Genomic DNA, 20,588 nt, shown 5'->3' on the forward strand with positions numbered 1-20,588 from the left:
GACCGCAAAGTGAATGAAATGGATTTTCGACCATCGACCTGATGGAATCTTGGAAAATAACTAGGTTAGTTGGCTAAAGTATCTTCTCCTACCCCAAAATCATATAGGGTACATCAAGTAACTAATTTTGGTTTATAAGATATTCTTGTTGAATGAATAGAGAAATAAATGAAAAAAAGAGAGAATTTTTTTTTTTATATGCTTATATATACATATTTATATAAATATGTATTAGAGAAAATTGTAGGTAGAATAAAGTTCTCCATGTAAAAAATAAAAACTAAAAAATAAAAAATAAAAAAATTTGCATAGACTTTTACGGACTACAGTTATGGCTACAGCTATAATCTGTAGCTATATCTTCGATACATATCGAATACACTTCGATTAATCGAAAATTGCAGGATTTTTTATGCAAAGTTGCTGGACAGTTTTGGACCTTTTCCGATTAATCGAAAGACATTCGATATATCGAAGTACATATCGAAAGACCTTCGATGTATGGTAGAAGACATATTGAAAAAGCATTGGCTGCAGTTATCGCTACGGTTATAATCCGTAGCCATAGATACCAGCTCTTTTTTTTCCCTGTTGTAATCTCCACCGCCTTTGTGGGTCCTTTTATGAGGTATGTGTTATATCCAAACCGTCCATCTATTTGGCAAACTCGTACTAACGCTTGGGAAGAAAAATAAGATAGATTTAGCTATCAAGTGGACCACACTGTAAAAGGCAGTGGAAGATTGAACATCTACCATTGAAACCCTTTCACGGGTCCCAGAAGTTTTGGATCATTACAAAATTTGTTTTTCCACTTCATCCAGGTCTTTGTGACATTATGAATATATTAGATGGAAAATAAATGTTATGGTGGGCCCTACAAAATTTTTAACGGTTAAAATCAATTTTCCCGTTGCTCTTTGTGGTGTGGTCCAGTTGATCTTTAGATTGGATTTTTTTTTTTTTTTGATAATGCTGTGAAATAATCTCAAACTATGGATGATCGTTGTGGATATGATAAATACGTAACTGTGGGGCGCATGTAACTCTGATATCTTTTGAACCGTTCGTACAATTCGGAGTTCGAGGAGTGTCAGCGCTCGTCTTCGAGCACCACATATCCGCTTGAAGGAACAAGCAGGGGCATTTTCGACCTTTGGCAAGCCTTCCGTACAGCTGGGTCGTACAGTCGCAAATTTCTCATTGGGTCGTCGTCACGTGTTTCACGTACGTATCCTAAGTATTTAGGGCGTGAACCCAGTTTTTGTAATCGAGTGTACATTACCTGCTGACACATCTGAACTCGGCCTACTAGTTTTGTAGTTTGTTCCGTAGAACGGATTTAGTGAGGCCGTGATTGTGGGGCCTACCTTGGTTTATGTGTTGTATATCTATGCCGTAATCATTTTTTAAAGATCATTTTAGCACATGAGCCAAAAAATAAAGCAGATATAAATATCAGGTGGACCACACCACAAGAAACAGTGGTCATTAAATGCCTACCATTAAAAAAATTCTTGTGGGCCACAAAAGTTTTGAATAAAGCTGATATTTGTTTTTTCCCTTCATTCAGGTATTTTTGACTTCATCAACTGCTTGGATGCAAAATAAACATTATGGTGGTCCGTAGGAAGTTTTAATGGTGAGCATTCAATCACCACTCTTTCCCCTGGTGTGGTCCCTTTGAGACTTGAAAGTACTTAATTTTTCGGCACATGCCCTATTATTAGTTGAAAAAACGAATGGACGGAATGGATATACAATACATATATCAAGGTGGGCCCACCATCACGGCCTTGTCGAAGTCGGTGTTTCCTCTGCCTTTGCCGCGTGTACTATGACTGAGTGCATGTGTAACTCTCGCAGTCCGCCCACGTAGCTTTAAATATACGCTGATAGAGTATTACATCCATGCACATGCACTCGCCGATTGTCTACTCATCATGTTCATCACTCAAACTAAACCATCCAAATCGTTATAAACAATGTAGATACTGTATCAATCATAGCTGATGATCAATGGACATCTGTCCGTTGACTTCTCACCGCTGACTCGTTCTCAACAACCGTCCATTAAATATTCAACAGTAGACCAGTTGAAAGATCGTCTCGATTCATCTTCTGGGTTATGATTCATCTAAAGTGGGCCCCATGGTTTGGACGGTTTAACTTGAGTTACAAGAAATCCACGTGTCAATCATTTGAGTTGATGCATATGAATCTTCACACTTTGGATATCAAGCGACTATCATACACACACACACACAGAGTGTGCAACTTATAAGCCGTTTCCAAACATTGATCTCTATTACAAATTGTATATATGGAATTACAATACGTATTATTCAAACATTGGTTAGTGGCACGTTTCTGTTGAATGTATTTTGAATATCACCTACCGTATACATAAACAGTGCCAGAATACAATATAATACAACCAAAACGTGAATCCAAACACACCGGCCCGTTTGGATGGGTGGATTAGAAGGGATTGAATGGTATCAGGGTGGATGGCATGGATTTCAAGGCAATGATGATGTTTTCAGTGGATTGTCTTTAGATCCATGGGATTGCTATATCCCGGAATTGCTATACCGGGTCTGTTTGGCACGCCTGGCCAATCCCGGGATTAAACCTTCCCATCCCTTCCAATCCCTCGAACCAAACACGTCCCTGGCAAATTTGAGCGGACTAGGGTGGACTGGATGGGATTTAAAGGTAATGATGGTCTTGATAGTGGATTGTCTTAAGATCCATGGGATTGCTATATCCTGGGATCAGATCACCCAGCTGTTTGGCATGCCCGGCTAATCCCGAGATTTACCTTCCAATCCCTTCCAATACCATCCAATCCCTTCCAATCCGCCCGGCCAAACGGGCCCTTAGACAACATGAATTGCCTTTTTAGGTCATCAAGAGGAATGCAATGGATGTTTACATTATACGTGAGCGGGAGCCGGGGGCCGTTCGTCAGTTGGGCCATGCTGCCAAGATCGCCTAGCCCAATCGGGCCAGTCCACTCATCAGTTTACATGTGTGTTGAATTTTTAATATTGTTGGTAAATTCGTTTCATCTCAACTGTCTCTTTCTATCTCAAACTGTGGCCCATTCGGTGAACGGACTGGCCTGACTTTTGGGCCAGGGAATGTCCATGGTAGGGCCCACCTGATAAACAGCCTAGATCTTGCACAAGCATCCGGCACACACATTTACGGGGCGCACAAATTTATTTTCTTTAGCGGGACACTAACAATAGAAAGTAAATTACAAAAATATCTAGTTTCTAATGATAGTCATATATCTAGTTGACGATGTAGTGTATCACCGTCAAAAGAAAAACGAAATTAAAAAAGAGGTAAAGACTAACTTACCGATGAAAGCTAACATTAAGAGTACAATTAATGCTTCATAATGATGAATATATATTAAAGGGATTTCACCTGAAAATTCCTAAAAGTTATTAATATTCCCAAAACATCATTTGACTTATAGGCCATTTGAAACCATGGATTTGGAGGGATTAATATGTTTGGCACCATAAGGTAAGATCAAAGGTAGAAGCTTTGATTACATCTAAAATCCTGTCAAGAGTTGCATGTTTAATATGTGTCATTAGGCTACTAATATATTGGGCACATGGCCCATTGATGATATCCTAAAATAATCATATTATCAACTACATCACTATAATTATTTCCAAACATTTTCTATATAAGTCAACGATTAAAAATTATTGGTTAGCAGACGTGATCATGTACTTGTGTCCTATCCAAGATTTGGAATTTCATCAATTTTGGGTAAAGTATATATTTCAGCGGGCTTATTACAACCATTGCGTCAAATATTATATATATAAACTCATTAGAGATATTAAAGTTGATCTATTAATTAAATTCGAATTCATTTAAATATGTTATGGATAACAACTTTTGGATTACATGAAATTCTAAATTTTGGCTGCTAAACACAACGCCGAGTTTCCAAATCATGGGGGTTCCAAATCCACGCTCCCAAACAAGCCCTTGTCATATTTACCAAAATATCCATGTAATTCTTGGTATCAATCCCTAGCGGGGGTGGCCAACATGGAGTATGTCTACTGACATGGGTGTGTACTAACAAGTCAACCCAATTTTTATTTATTTATTTATTTTTAAATAAAAATAAAAAATATCGATGTAATTGCATGGATAGTGGATGAAAAGTCTAACATACCCTTGCACAAAAAGCTCTCCCATTAGGGCTACGGAAGGAGGATGTTATATGGGTCCTAATTTGATGTGTTTCCTAAATCCAATCCTATCGGTTGCAAAACTTAATTTTAATCATAGGTCTCAAAAACCAGTCCCATCCATGATACAGGTGGACAGACAATTGAAAACAGTACATAAGGCGATGCCCACCCTCCAAACTATTTCCTCAGTGTGGCCCACCTGAATTATATATTGTCTCAACTTTTGGCCCCAGGTCTAAATATTTTCTTCTTGCCATCTAATGTTTTGAATGAGTTTCACATGATCAGCACAATCATTACCATAAAAAAAAATAAAAATAAAATAAAAATCAAATGTGGATCTCTCTCTCACAGCTATTTCCTTTGGTTTGGTTCATCTGAACCACCGGTTAGTATGATTTTCTGAAAGTGGGCCCGAAGTAGAATTACACATCTAATAGTTGGAGTGATTTCACATATACATGCATCATGGTGGGCTTCACAAACAATCCGTGGATGTAATGAGATTTCAGTAAGCAGATTTCAGCACCCACTCCGCCACACGCTCGGCTTGGTAGAGACCCCTAGGTACCAATCGAGCTTGCTACTGGTCGGTGCTGAAAAAGCTCCGTGGGTCCACCAGGATGTATGTGTCTTATCTATGCTGTTCATTCATTTTCCCAACTCATTTTAAGACATGATCCAGCAGCTCGACATCCGTCTCCTCGGCCAAGTATGGAGAAAGGACGAGTTCAACCTCCTTGACCAAGTATGGAGAAAGGGCGAGCTCGACCTCCTCGACTAAGTATGGGGAAAGGCTGAGCTTGACTTCTATGCACAAGGTTGAGACAATTATTAATCAACTGCAATCTGAAGTAAGATAGCTCACCTCAAGTTGGCAAGACCCATCCTTAGACGAACGCAACACCAACCTTGGCTGTGTCCCAGGTCGGACTACTTTGGGATAGCCGGACTTGCCCTCTGTGAGATCCGGCCTGACCTCAACCAAGTTTGTCCATGTTCTCAGCCAAAGATCACAGAAACCGTCTCCCACACGGATCACCCCGAGATTTGAGCCAAGGATCTAGAAAGATCTGCAGCTCAAGGATTCTGAATCCTACTATAATCAGTTCCTGCCAAACAGGGATATGTGCCCTCTACGATGCTACATCTCCTCACCTATAAATAAGAAAGCCCCCAAAGGTGAAAGGTATGCATAATCTCTAGCCCTAAAATCTTTAATACTCAACTAGACACAGATTCCTTTCCTGACTTAGGCATCTTAGGGCCCCTTGCACAAGCCAGGGTCTTCCTTGTCTATCCTTTGTTCAGGTTCGTGAGCTCAGAGAGGGCTAACCAGATTTCTGCATCAACAATTTGGTGTTGTCTATTGGAACGACATTGAAAGTCATTCTCATCCCATCTCGACAATGTCGAAGAGGAAGAAGAAGGCTCCCACCTCCTTTGCTGCGCCCGATCTCGCGACCAGTCTGCTAGCCACCGAGACTCATCTTCCCAACTGCAAGCTGATTTTGCACCAACGGGGTCGATGCAATGATCTCGGAGTCGAGGACGACTTGTCTCCCTCAAGCAACAAGTTAAGATGTTGATCAATACTATGAATTCCATGAAGCAACTATTGGAACAACTACAGCTTCTCCCCATGCAAGGGGATAGGCCAGTGGTGGGACCGACAATTCGAGAGCTCCCCGAGCCATCCGACATGCCCGCCACCTCCTGCAAGAGCCAGCAGCTCGGAACATCAAGGTCGGTGCCTTCTCACGCATCTGGCATCACCGCATTGGCAACCTTTGATCTACATCACGAGTTGGACAGAAAGAAGCGCGACAAGGCACCCAAGGGAGCCATTGAGGCCATAGTCGAAAGTGGCGACCCCTGGTAAGCCGAGCTCAATGACCTGCGAGGTCAGATCAGCGACATACGACAAGCTTGCCAATCAAACATCCCGACCCTTGGGAAGTCGACCTCGGTGGAAGAAATACTAGTACAAACCGAGCCTCCGTTTACTGCTGATATCGTACACGCGCAACTCCCACCGAGGTTTGGTATGCCTCAGATTGCCCTGTACTCCAGGACCACCAATCCTGCCGAGCACTTAGAATATTTCAAGGCTTGGACGGAATTGCACGGTACATCAACTGCAGTTATGTGCCGCACATTTTCGCTAACTCTGGTAGGAGCAACTCAGAAGTGGTTCCGACAACTGAAGCCGCAGTCAATTAGTTCTTTCATGCAGGTCAGCAAAGCCTTCATCACCAACTTCACCGGGGGGAAAGAATGCCTCAAACCGGCTTCCCACCTCCTCCATATCGTTCAAAAGGAAGGTGAACTGCTCAAGGACTACATCAAGCATTTTAACCTGGAAATGATGCAAGTACAAACACATTCAGGGGAAATTATCTTAACTGCCATGATGGGAGGTCTAAGAGAAGGAGTGTCTCTCTTTTCGCTTGACAAAAGTTCTCCTATGACGATGGCCGACTTCCTTAACAAAGCTCAGAAATACTCCAATGCTAAGGAAGTCGCTAGCCTACAAAGGGCAGCTTAACACAAGGAAAGCTCAACCAAGGAGAAGTAACCTAAGGAGGAGTCGAGCTCGACCAGCAACAACAAAAGGAGGAAATACAATGAACCTCCATGAAGTCAACGTTCAGGCAGATGACCAGAGAGCAGGTTCAACTCGTACACCCATCTTAACACGATGCCCAAGTAGGTCCTTATGGAAGTTCGAGACAAATGGATCCTTAAGTGGCTGAACAAGATAAAATTTGACGCCGACAAGCGAGACAAGCCGAAATATTGTCATTTCCATCATGACTATGGCCATTTGACTAGTGATTGCTTCGACCTGAAAGAAGAAATTAAAGCCCTCATTTGCAATGGGCACTTGTGGGAATACGTCACCAAAAGAGAAGAACGGACTGACCTAAGAATGAGCAACTTATCAAAAACGAACGCATTGCAGAAATTCGTATTGTCTTCGGTGGACTCGCCTGGGGAGGCGACTCAAATAAAGCTCGGAGAGCCCATGCCCGAAGTATCAGCTGTTGCGGCTCATAAGACCAGTTCTACATCATTAGTTGACCTTCAAAGGATCAGAGAATGATACCTTGCGATCTAGCCTTTATCGAAGAGGACGCACGAGGTGTTCACCACCCCTATGATGACGCACTGGTGGTGGCTATGACCATAACTAACCGCTGGGTGTTTCAAATTTTGGTGGACATCGGCAACTCGGCAGACATCCTCTTCATCGATGCGTTCGACAAAATGGGTATCGGAAAGTCTCAACTCCGACCTATTAAGACCCCATTGCTCGGGTTCGCAGGGGGATAAAATCACCTCGGAAGGGTCAATCCAGCTTCCGGTCACCGCAAGAGAAGGGAAAAACCAATCAACGACTATGATTGACTTCCTATTGGTCAACTGCCCCTCTGTCTACAACGTCATCCTTAGAAGACCTTCCCTCAACACTTTCTGAGTAGTCGTGTCAACATATCATCTCGCGATGAAGTTCCCAACTGACCACGGCACCGGGCTAATAAAAGGAGATCAATAAGAAGCTCGACACTGCTACTCCTTGGCGTTGAGAAAACAATAAGCAATGACCATCACTTCCCTCAACCACCGAGAAGATTCTATCGAGAGAGGGCGTCCTGTGGAGGACCTTATATCAATCCTGCTTACTGAATCCGACCCGACCGGCATTGTCTAGGTCGGGTCATTGTTAGCTTCAACACTACGAGAAGAGATAATGAACCTACTCCGATGATATTCTGACGTGTTTGCCTGGTCACACCAAGACATGCCCGGAATTGATCCGAGAGTAATGGTTCATAGACTAAATGTCGACCTAGACCACTGGTAGGTCAGGCAAAAATGGAGAGCATTCAAAGTCGAAGGATATGCCATCATTGGAGAAGAGGTCAGAAAACTCCTTGAAGCATGATTCATGGAAGAAATATACTACCCCATATATAATAAGATTTCTAGTGTCCAATCCTTCCAACCATGATATACCAGTGGAGGCTAAGGCCCTGATTTTGCTAGGGCATATAGTATACATGTCACACAATGCGAGATGCATAAATCACGCAATCCAGTCATACAACAATAATGCATGTACCACGGGCTCATGTGGTTAGCTCCCCTTACCAGGGAGTCCCATAACAATCTGCCCAAAGGCATGTGCTATGATCAATCACTCATCTCATCATAAGCATGCAGATGATACGTATGGATATGTATCATGGATCTATACTAAGCATATTATATGATGATCATGTATCCCCCCTTATATCAATGTTAGGCCTAGGCGGCCTACCCACAAACCTAGGGATCTAGAAAGGGTTCCTTCACCATACTATTGCATGGCTCGCTAGATGCCCTAGGGGCCCAAATGAGTCCTAGATGGACTCTAAGAAGTAATCCCACTAATAACCAATGGGGGCTCAACATCTTGAGATAGCCCAATGACAATAGATGTGTCATGTAAATGGGGCCCAATAATTAAGGTCAACCCACTTAGAGAATGATGCGAATGAGTCTAACAAGGCCTAAGAGAAGGTTACAATGAGGACATCTAACCATCATTGCCCATCAATGTGGACATCTAACCAACATTGCTCCCAAGGGGTGGCCCACATAAGGGATTCATACACAATGTAACGACCACACATCCATTACATTAGGCCTCCCTCATGGGCCTCACATACATCGCATTGGGCTTCATTCAAGGGCCTCAAATGTATCATAATAGGCCACACCTATGGACCTCGAATACATCACAATGGGCCTCGCCCATGGGCTTTGAATACATCATATTGGGTCTTGCCCAAGGGCCTTAGATACATCTCAATGGGTCGCGTCCATGGGCCTCGGATACATCACAATGGGCCTCATCCCATGGGTCTCCAACCTATCACAATGGCCTCATTAAATAGGCCTTAAATGCATCACCATGGGCCTCATGCGTGGGCCTCATATACAACAAATGGGCCACGTATCTAGACCTTGATTACATCAAATGGGCCATGCGACATGGGCCTAACAATACAAACAGGTGGGCCTTGCCCATGGGCCAAAATACATCATGATGGTCTCATAGATGGGCTGCACCAATGGTCCTCAAGTGGGCTTGGACCACACCAAAATCATTTCAATAGTTATAGGTGTAACATATGTATCACTGTATACTATCAATACATGGGGCACATGGCCCATTAATGATAACCAGCACTGCCCAAACATTGTCCATATAAATCAGCACCTTCAAACTTGTCCAGGTGCATCAGCACCATCCAAACATTGTCCAGGTGCATCAGCACCATCCAAACATTGTCTAGTAGCGGGTCCCACCATCAAGACAGCTAGAACCTACATATACATCACGTGGGTCCCATAGAACTCGCTGATGTCAATCAGCAGGTGGGACCCGTGTTCCTTACAGATGGACGGTTTGGTTTTAAAACCGATGGACGGTGTGTATGTAAGACACACACACATCACGATCAGACCCACCATCCTAGCCCATGGACAGTGGGGATATATAACAAATGACAAGGTGGGTCCCAATTTGCTGGGAAACGTCAATATAGCAGCTATATAGCTGTTGTACACGTACACTAGCCCATCCCCTTTCACAAAACAAGTGGGTCCCACATGCGGCCCACACGTATAAATATGCATTTGTATGCATATACACATATACCTTATATATCTATATATACAGTATAATATTATATATTTATAATATAATATAATATTATAATATATACATACCATATATATACATATATGTATATAATACATATCCAGCATATAGCCACCGTCCGGCAAGGTGGACGGTGTTGGATGATGCACATACATCAAGGTGGTCCCACATAGTGGGCCACTAGATTTGGATCAAACTGATATTTATTTTTCCCTTCCATCCACGCCTGTGTGACCATCCGGTCATGCAGGCCCCAAATCGGGATTGAAGTGGCCCACTTGTTGGACGGCATGGATAAAATACACACATCATAGGTGGGCCATTGATCATAGAGAGAGAGAGAGAAAAAGAGAGAAAGAGAGATTGGAGATGACAGAGGGGCCCCGCCACTATGGGCCTCTCATGGACACAAGCATACATCAAGGTGGGTCCCACCATATGTGGCCCCTTAAATTATAAAAATAAAAATGCAAATGTGGGTCCAAGATCACCCACCGTCCACTTCTTCTTGGTCTGATGGAACACTGAACTCCTTGGCTTCGATCTCAATGGAAGATGATGAAGAATGAAGGGTTGAGATGGGAGATGAGAGGGTAGGAAGTGAGCCACACACGAAACTCTCTCATAGAGATTTGAGAGAGCTTAGACGTGGGATTCTTTGGTTGCTTGGAAATGGGTTTGAGAAATGAAAGAGAGAGGGTTGTAAGGAGAGAGAGGGATGAGTGATGGAGTGATGGGTGAGGTGAGTGATAGGTGTGTAAGAGATTTATTGACTTTTGGGGTAGTTTGTATAAGAGGGGTATGGGTTGTGTAAGGGATTGTTGACTTATGGGGTTGCTTGGGGATGGGGTGTGAGGTGATGTGTACTTGACATGCACTTAACCCTTAATGGGATTGATTAATTGATTAAGGTGACATTAGGGTAGAGATTCTCTTGGACTTGCAAATGCATAGCGTTTTCCTTGAACTGAACGCGGGCCCACATTTCTTGGCTTGGGTATCGCCTCGGCGTGCCAGACGCGACATCGAAACTGCGGTGATGGCGTGGTCGCTAGGGTACAAGTCTCGGGTTGACAGTGTGTGACTCAGGGTCATGCGCAAATGTCGGTTACAGGTCACGGGTTGCCGAAATTCGACAAGGAGGATCGCGAGAATCTACGGAACGGTATGGACTATGATACGGGTCTTACAGCTCTCCCCACCTAATAAAAATTTTATCCTTAAAATTTATACAATCAGCGCAACTAAACATAACTCAAAAGGAAGAAGAAACATAACATCATCATATAAAATCAGAGACAGCATACAAAATACAACACATAATCAATCATCAAAGAGATGGGGGTAGTGCTCTCGAATCTCGGCCTCACACTCCCAAGAAGCCTCCTCAACAGAATGGTGGCCCCACTGAACCTTCACCAACGAAATGTCCTTGGTCCGGAGGACTTGCTCCTTTCGATCGAGGATGCGAACCGGCTGCTCAATATAGGAAGCATCCTCATGAACCTCTAATGGCTGTCAATCAATAATAGGAACGATATCTGACCCACACTTCCTCAACATAAAGACATGAAAAATATTGTGGACGCTAGATAACTGAGATGGCAAGGCAAGCCGATATGCTATGGTACTAACGCGCCTAATGATCTCAAAAGGTCCTATAAACCTCGGGGCAAGCTTGCCCTTCGCTCCAAATTGAACTATGCCCTTCATGGGTAAGACCTTGTGTAAGACCCGTATCCAAGCCCGTACTGTCCCGTAGGCTTCCGCGATCCTTCCGGTAGAATTCCGGTGACCCGCGATCTTTTATGGACAGTTGCGCGCGACCCCAGTCGTATCCCGTATTCCAGAGTCGGTTCGATCCAAAACTTGTACCCTAGCGACCGCGCCGTTGTTGCGGTTCCGATGCCGCGTCTCGCGCGCCAAGGCGATACCTAGGCCAGGAGATGCTGGCCCGTGTTTAGTTTGAGAAAATGCCGCGCATTTATAAAATCTCAAGAAAATCTTTACAACCTTTTAAATCAATCCCATAAATCATGTCAAATGTCAAGTACTCCCATCACCTCACACCCCATCCCCAAGTACAACCACCCTTCCCCTAAAGTCAACACTCTCTTACAACCAAGTACACCTATCCATCACTCACCATCCCTCTCTCTCATCATTCCTCTCCCATCATCTCTCTCATTCTCCCTCATTCTCCCAAGCAACCCCAAAGAGAAAATCGTCCATGGTTTCCATGGAGAAGCCATGTGTGGCCCACCTTCCTATCTCTCATCCCTACCCTCCAAAACCTATCTTAACCGTTGAAGTCCATCCTTTGGAGCTCTAGATCGTATTGGCGGAAGAAGGAATACGCGATCAAATGTGGGTGCTTTGATAGAGTAGTTTTAATGTTTTTAAGATGGGCCAAGTGAGGCCAACCGACCAATGGTTTGGATCTCACTTGGGACCCTAAGATGTGGCCGATGTCCCACTTTAATTATCATGATCATTCCATGATGGGGCCATTCTCCATGGACCCCATTATGATGTTTATATTTCTTGTATGCCTAGGGTCATCTAGACCGTCTATTTTAGTGGAGAAGGGATCTCCACCGTTGGATTTGATTTAATGGGCCCATGTGTAATGGGACCCACTTGATGTATGATTGGTTGCAAGGGAGGGCCCATAGTGTCGGGGTCCCTCCATCACACGTGTCCCACTCTCTCTCTCTCTCTCTCTCCCTCTCTATTTCATTTTCTTTTATGAGATCATGATATGGTTTTGTGGCCCACTTGAATGGACCCCACCACGAGGCATGTATTCTATCCAAACCATCTACAAGTGGGGCCCACCTTGTGTGTGTTGTATCCACACCATCCTCCATGAGGTGGTCCACCTAAGCAGGGCCCACCTCTAATGTATTTGTTACGAGCAACGTCCAGCGTCCAGGGACGCTGGACGTGGTTTGGAAAACACAACTATCAGCTTGTTTCCAAGCTTATGGGTGGCCCACTCATGTAGGCCCCACCTTGATGCATGTGTTCAATCCACGTTATCTATCCTATATACCAACTCATTTTAGGTGTTGAGCCAAAAAATGAGGTTGAATAGACCATCTGGTGGGCCATACCTTAGTAAACAGTGATCTCCACCATTTAAAGTTTCTCAGATTTTTCTATACACCGAAAAATGCCCAATATTGGACTTGATGGATGTGTTATGGGCTGTAGAAATCAGTGGGCATGGTGGATTCTTCCGATGTGGGCCCCATGTACAAAAAACCTTGGAAAAACAAGATTTTTAAAAAAAAAACAAAAAATATGGCAGCAGACGCTGCTGCTGCTAGAGGTGCAGGCAGCGCCTGCCGCGTGGAGGCGGGCGACCGTGTAGGCAGGACCCACGGCTCCAGATGTGGGTCCCACCATGATGTATGTTTGTCATCCAACCTGTTCATATGGTGGGTCCCTTTCTGAAGTGGGCCCCCTCCAAAGATCAGCCGCATCCAAAGCTCAGGTGTCCCACGTCAGAGGAAACAGTGGAATTAAACGTCTGCCCTTGAAACCCTTTTCTGGGCTACAAAAGTCTTGGATCAAGATGAAATTTGTTTTTGCTCCTCATCCAAGTCCGTACGACCTTATCAATGGCTTGGATGGAAAATAAATGTTATGGTGCACCCCACGTGGGACCCACAATGATATATGTGTTTTATTCCCACCGTCCAGGCGGACGGTGAAGCCCACAGTAATGTATGTGTCTTGCTCACACCGTCCACTGCTGTGGACGGTGGAACCCACCGTGATGTACGTGTCCTATTCATGCCGTCCAGCCATTTATCTGGTGGGCCCACATCAAGGAAACATTGTTGTTTAAACGTCTACCATCGTGACCCTTTTGTGTTCTAGAAAATTTGGGCCAGCATGAAATTTGTTTTTCCTTTCATCCCGGCCTGTATGACCGAATGAACAAATTGGATGACATATAAACATTATGGTGGGCCCAACATGGTACCACATGGTGTATGTGTTCTAACCACACCATCCATACCAGGACGGTGGGACCCATGGTGTATGTGTTCTAGCCACACCGTCCACACCTGGACGGTGGGACCCACCATGATGCATGTGTTGCATCTAATCTGTCCTTCCATTTTAAAAGCTCATCTTATGACATGAGCTAAAGAATGAGTCAGGTCCATAGTTCATGTGGACCCCCACCATGATGCATGGGTTATATCCTAACCTTCCAACCATTTTCAGAGATCATTTTATGGCTGGAGACTAAGAATGAGTCAGATCTAAGGCTCAAGTGGACCCTACCATTGAAAATAGTGGGGGACAGTGACATCCACCGTTTAAACTTCTTAGGAGCCACATTAGCTTCCAATTAAGCGTATATTTTGCTTTCACTTCATTTACCTCTATGTTAACTTATGAATAGGTTGGATCTCAAAAAAAAAAAAAACGTAAGGGTGGGCCCGATTGCTATACATAAAGTCATTTGATTCAGCCCATTGATATGACTCATTGTGATATTTGGGGCCCGTGGGTTGAGGCCCATTGTGATATTTAGGGCCCATGGGTTGAGGCCCATTGTGATGTATTCAAGGCCCGTTATTGAGGCCCACCTCGATGTGTATAAGGACCATATGATGAGGCCCATTAGATGTATTTGAGGCCCATGGGTCGAGGCCCAATGGGATGTATACAAGGTCTATTGCATTGTGAGATTCCACCATGATGTATGTGATGATGTTTTTGATGGTCATGCCTTAGGAGGAATGATGGTTGGACGTCCACATTGATGGGCAATGATGGTTAGATGTCCTCATTGTGACCTTCCCTTAGGCCTTGTTAGGCCCATTCTCTTCGTAGGTTTACCCAAATAAGTGGGCCCCATTCGCTGTAGACGGATGGCTCCGTGCTTTCGGATTTGATATAACCACGGCCGAGTACCGATCTTTATACTATAGTTGATCGCCTAATCATTTATGGACCCCGCTTTGTTTATTTGTTGATTATCAGTGCGATTGTCATGACTAATTTGCCGATTCTGATTATCGATCGATTCGATTGTCATGACCGATTTGCCGACTCCGATTATCAATCGATCCCGATTGTCGAGACCGATTATCGACTCGATTGTCGAGACCGATTTACTGATTCTGATTATCGATCAATTTCAATTGTCGTGACCGATTGCTGATTCTGATTGACGAGACCGATTTGTCGATTCTGACTATCGATCGATTCCGATTGTCGTGGCCGATTACTGATTTCGATTGACTTGGCCGATTTGCCGATTCCGAATGTCGAGACCGATTATCGACGTCGATTCTGATTATGATTATCGAGTCCGATTCTGATTTGTCGAGGCCGATTGTGTAGGTTGATTCCAATTGTCAAGGCCGAGTATCGAGGCCGATTCTGATTCTTGAGGCCGACCTCGATCGTCGAGACTGATTTCGATTGCCAAGGCCGATTGTCGTGACCTATATGATGTACATGCGACCCGTGGTTAAGGCCTATTGTGGCACATATTAGGCCCATGATGCATGGCCCATTTGATGTATTCAAGACCCATGTGTAGGGCCCACATGTCCTGTATTTGAGGCCCATGGGAAAGGCCCATTGTGATGTATTCATGGCCCATGAGTAAGGCCCAATATGATGTATTCATGGCCCATGGGCAAGGTCCATTGTGATGTCTTCATGGCCTATGGGCAAGGCCCATTGTGGTATGTATTAGGCCCATGAGCAGGGTCTACCTGTTGCGTATATGTGGCCCTTGAGTAAGACCTATTGTGTTGTATATTAGGCCTTTATGTGCGGCCGTGGGCCCATTATATGTTTGGCTCTATGTGGCCATTCCTTGGGGGGCAATGTTGGTTAAATGTTCACATTATCGAGGCCGATTGTTGATGCCAGTTATTGATACCGATTATGAGTATGTGATAGCATAGTATTATAATACATGCCCATATGCATCATCTGCATGTTTGTTATGAGATGTGATTGACCATTGCATATGTCATAGGGCAGGTTGTTCATGGGGCTTCCTGATAGGCGGAGTCCCCCCACATGAGAGCAGGCATGTGTAGGATTGATGCATGATTGGACTGTGTGACTCATGCATCTCGCATTTGTGTGACATGACCACAGTATCCCCTATCGACATCAGGGCCATAGCCTTCACAGGTATTTCATGGATGGCCAGATGGGACACCGAAAATCTGTTCTACATGGGGTGCTATAGATAACCCTTGGTGAAAGTCCCTAAACCCTCTTGGTTTCAGAGGTTGCTCCGACGTCTAGACTGTGTGGATGCATGAGCGCATAAGGGCCGTTTATCGTTAGGCCGCATCTCCCACTGTATCGTGGTCAGTTGGAAGGGGGTACGGCCTTACCTGCCCGAGAGGAGGGGGCAATGCTAGGCTGAGTCTGACCAGCTCGAGGAATAGGTCTACTATCGACGAGCCGGGCCTGATATTGGCATGCGGATAGTGAGGTCTCTTCCACTCACCTTGTTGCCCGCGATGGGGCGGCAATCTGGTTTGGAGTGTAATAGACCCCGGTGATTTTCCAGAGAGGAACCGTACTGATATGTGGACTTATTGAGTAGGAGTTATATACTCATGCATTCATTTCATTCACTATCCACTCGGGCTGGTGGTATACAACTAATTGTTGTGTACCTTCGCATGGCCAGGATTTCGGTTGGGCACGCGACTAACCTAAGATCAGGAGTTTACCACATTGAGTCTGACTATCCAAATTTAGGTATGGGACTGGTTTGGATAGAAGTCCCTTGTGGTGGACCCCGTAGCTTGCGATACTACGTGCTATCATCCCGACTTCACACTCCAGCTTGGTCATTTCATTCGCATCGCATATTGCATTACATCCTCAGCACATAATATTTGGCTTACTATCTCCGCATTGCATAGCTGATCTACATTGCTTCCTCAGTATATGATATTGGTTTATTATATTTTTGCATCGCATAGCCTAGAAGGCTGATGGTATTTATGGGCCTATCAGCATGTTTTCTCATTACTCTGATATCGTATGATTCATTATCTTGTTAGTATTTCCGCTTATTTCTGACATGTTATGATTATGACATTGCGTTGAATACTTGACACTTACCTTGTGCACACACTTACACTACCCTTTAAGCTTTCTATAAGCTTATGCACGATAGATGCATGTAGGTGATGTTAGGTTGCAGCAGTGTTGAGCTTGGAGCGTGCAGCAATCTTCTGGAGCTTGATTTTCGATTTATGTATTTCCCTTTCAGCATTGTACTCAAATGATTATATTAGTGGATATGTGATGATGATGTTACCTCTATGATTTGGGTATACTTGTGGTTATGCTTATTATGAGGTAAATGTACACTGAAAAATCCTCCTTGTAGGATCCCAGGATCGGAATCTGGCGTATAGACGTTAGGAACCGAGAATGGGGTACTATGGAGGCTGTCGGCACCAGATTCGGCGATCAGGGTTCTTGTAAGTCCGATCTCTGGGTTTGGGACGTGACAGAATTTGGTATTAGAGCATCACTTCGAAATACCTAAAGATAACATCACATATTTGCTGATAGCTACCCTGCACTCTATGATTGTTGAGAACCTATAATGGTTAGATCCCCGAATTCGAATAACTTAGAGATTTTTTGATATAGCTCCCTACATTGAATTTGTGAGGCTACATAGTATTCCATTTTCGATCATTTCTGATTCCAGATCCAAAGATTAGTAGGGTCACCATAGTGTTGATGAGGCATCTTGGGAGCAAGAAGCTGAGATTCGTGGGTGTTATCCCTATCCCTTAGGTGTTGATTATATTGGTATGGAGTGTTTTGATTATATATATAGTGATAGGTTTTCTCTCTCTTGGTAAGCTTTATATTGGTTATAATTGTGATTTAAATTTCGAGGATGAAATTTTTATTAGGAAGGGAGAGTTGTAAGACCCGTATCCAAACCTGTACTGTCCCGTAGGCTTCTACGGTCCTTCTGGTAGAATTTCAGCGACCTGCAATATTTTATCAACAGTTGACCCCAAGTCATATCCCGTATTCCAGAGTCGGTTCGATTCGAAACTTGTACCCTAGCGACCGCGCCGTTGCTGCGGTTCCGATGCCGCGTCTCGCTCGCCAAGGCGATACCCAGGCCAGGAGATGTGGACCCGCGTTCAGTTCGAGAAAACGCCGTGCATTTGTAAAATTCCAAGAGAATCTCTACAACCTTTCAAATCAATCCCATCAATCATGTCAAATGTCAAGTACTCCCATCACCTCACACTCCATCCCCAAGTACAACCACCCCTTCCCTAAAGTCAACACTCTCTTACAACCAAGTACACTTACCCATCACTCACCATCCCTCTCTCCCATCACTCCTCTCCGATCATCTCTCTCATTCTCCCTCATTCACCCAAGCAACCACAAAGAGAAAATCGTCCATGGTTTCCATGGAGAAGCCATGTGTGGCCTACCTTCCTATCTCCCATCCCCACCCTCCAAAACTAATCTCAACCGTTGAAGTCCGTCCATTGGAGCTCTAGATCGTGTTGGCAGAAGAAGGAATAGGAAATCAAAGGTGGGTGCTTTGATAGAGTAGTTTTAATATTTTTAAGATGGGCCAAGTGAGGCCAACCAACCAATGGTTTGGATCTCACTTGGAACCCTAAGATGTGGCCGATGGCCCACTTTGATCATCATGATCATTCCATGATGGGGCCATTCTCCATGGACCCCATTATGATGTTTATTTTTCTTGTATGCCTAGGGTCATCTAGACCGTCTATTTTAGTGGAGAAGGGATCTCCACCGTTGGATTTTCATTTAATAGGCCCATGTGTAATGGGACCCACTTGATGTATGATTGGTTACAAGGGAGGGCTCATAGTGTCAGGGTCCCTCCATCACGCGTGTCCCACTCTCTATCTCTCTCTCTCCCTCTCTATTTCATTTTCTTTTTTGAGATCATGATATGGTTTTGTGGCCCAATTGAATGGACCCCACCATGAGGCATGTATTCTATCCAAACCATCTACAAGTGGGGACCACCTTGTGTGTGTTGTATCCACACCATCCTCCATGAGGTGGCCCACCTAAGCAGGGCCCACCTCTAATGTATTTGTTACAAGCAACGTCCAGCGTCCAAGGACGCTGGACGTGGTTTGGAAAACACAAATATCAACTTGTTTCCAAGCTTATGGGTGGCCCACTCATGTAGGCCCCACCTTGATGCATGTGTTCAATCCACGTCGTCTATCCTATATACCAACTCATTTTAGGCATTGAGCCAAAAAATGAGGTTGATCGGAGCATCTGGTGGGCCATACCTTAGCAAACAGTGATCTCCACCGTTTAAAGTCCCCCAGATTTTTCTATACACTGAAAAATGCCCAATATTGGATTTGATGGATGTGTTATGGGTTGTAGAAATCAGTGGGCATGGTGGATTCTTCCGATGTGGGCCCCATGTACAAAAAACCTTGGAAAAATAAGATTTCAAAAAAAAAAAAACAAAGAATATGGCAGCAGACGCTGCTGCTGCCAGAGGCGCAGGCAACGCTTGCCGCGTGGAAGCGGGCGACCGTGTAGGCAGGACCCACAGCTCCAGTTGTGGGTCCCACCATGATGTATGTTTGTCATCCAACCCGTTCATATAGTGGGCCCCTTTCTGAAGTGGGCCCCCTCCAAAGATCGGCCGCATCCAAAGCTCAGGCATCCCACATAAGGGGAAACAGTGGGATTAAACGTCTGCCCTTGAAACCCTTTTCTGGGCTACAGAAGTCTTAGATCAAGATGAAATTTGTTTTTCCTCCTCATCTAGGTCCGTACGACCTTATCAATGGCTTGGATGGAAAATAAATGTTTTGGTGGGCCCCATGTGGGACCCACAATGATATATGTGTTTTTTTCCCACCGTCCAGGCAGACAGTGGAGCCCACAGTTATGTATGTGTCTTGCTCACACCGTCCACTGCTGTGGACGGTGGAACCCATCGTGATGTACATGTCCTATTCATGCCGTCTAGCCATTTATCTGGTGGGCCCACATCAAGGAAATAGTGTTGATCAAACGTCTACCATCCTGACCCTTTTGTGGTCTAGAAAACTTGGGCCAACATGAAATTTGTTTTTCCTTTCATCCCGGCCTGTATGACCGAATGAACAGATTGGATGACATATAAACATTATGGTGGGCCCAACATGGTACCATATGGTGTATGTGTTCTAGCCACACCGTCCATACTAGGACGGTGGGACCCATGGTGTATGTGTTCTAGCCACACCGTCCACACCTGGACGGTGGGACCCACCATGATGCATGTGTTACATCTAATCTGTCCATCCATTTTAAAAGCTCATCTTACGACATGAGCTAAAGAATGAGTCAGGTCCATAGTTCATGTGGACCCCCACCATGATGCATGGGTTGTATCCTAACCTTCCAAGCATTTTTAGAGATCATTTTATGGCTGGAGATTAAGAATGAGTCAGATCTATGGCTCAAGTGGACCCTACCATTGAAAATAGTGGGGACAGTGACATCCACCGTTCAAACTTCTTAGGAGCCACATTAGCTTCCAATTAAGCGTATATTTTGCTTTCACTTCATTTTCCTCTATGTTAACTTAG

This window comes from Magnolia sinica, chromosome 4 (genome assembly GCF_029962835.1).
Source record: "Magnolia sinica isolate HGM2019 chromosome 4, MsV1, whole genome shotgun sequence".
In the NCBI taxonomy this organism is placed as follows: Eukaryota; Viridiplantae; Streptophyta; class Magnoliopsida; order Magnoliales; family Magnoliaceae; genus Magnolia; species Magnolia sinica.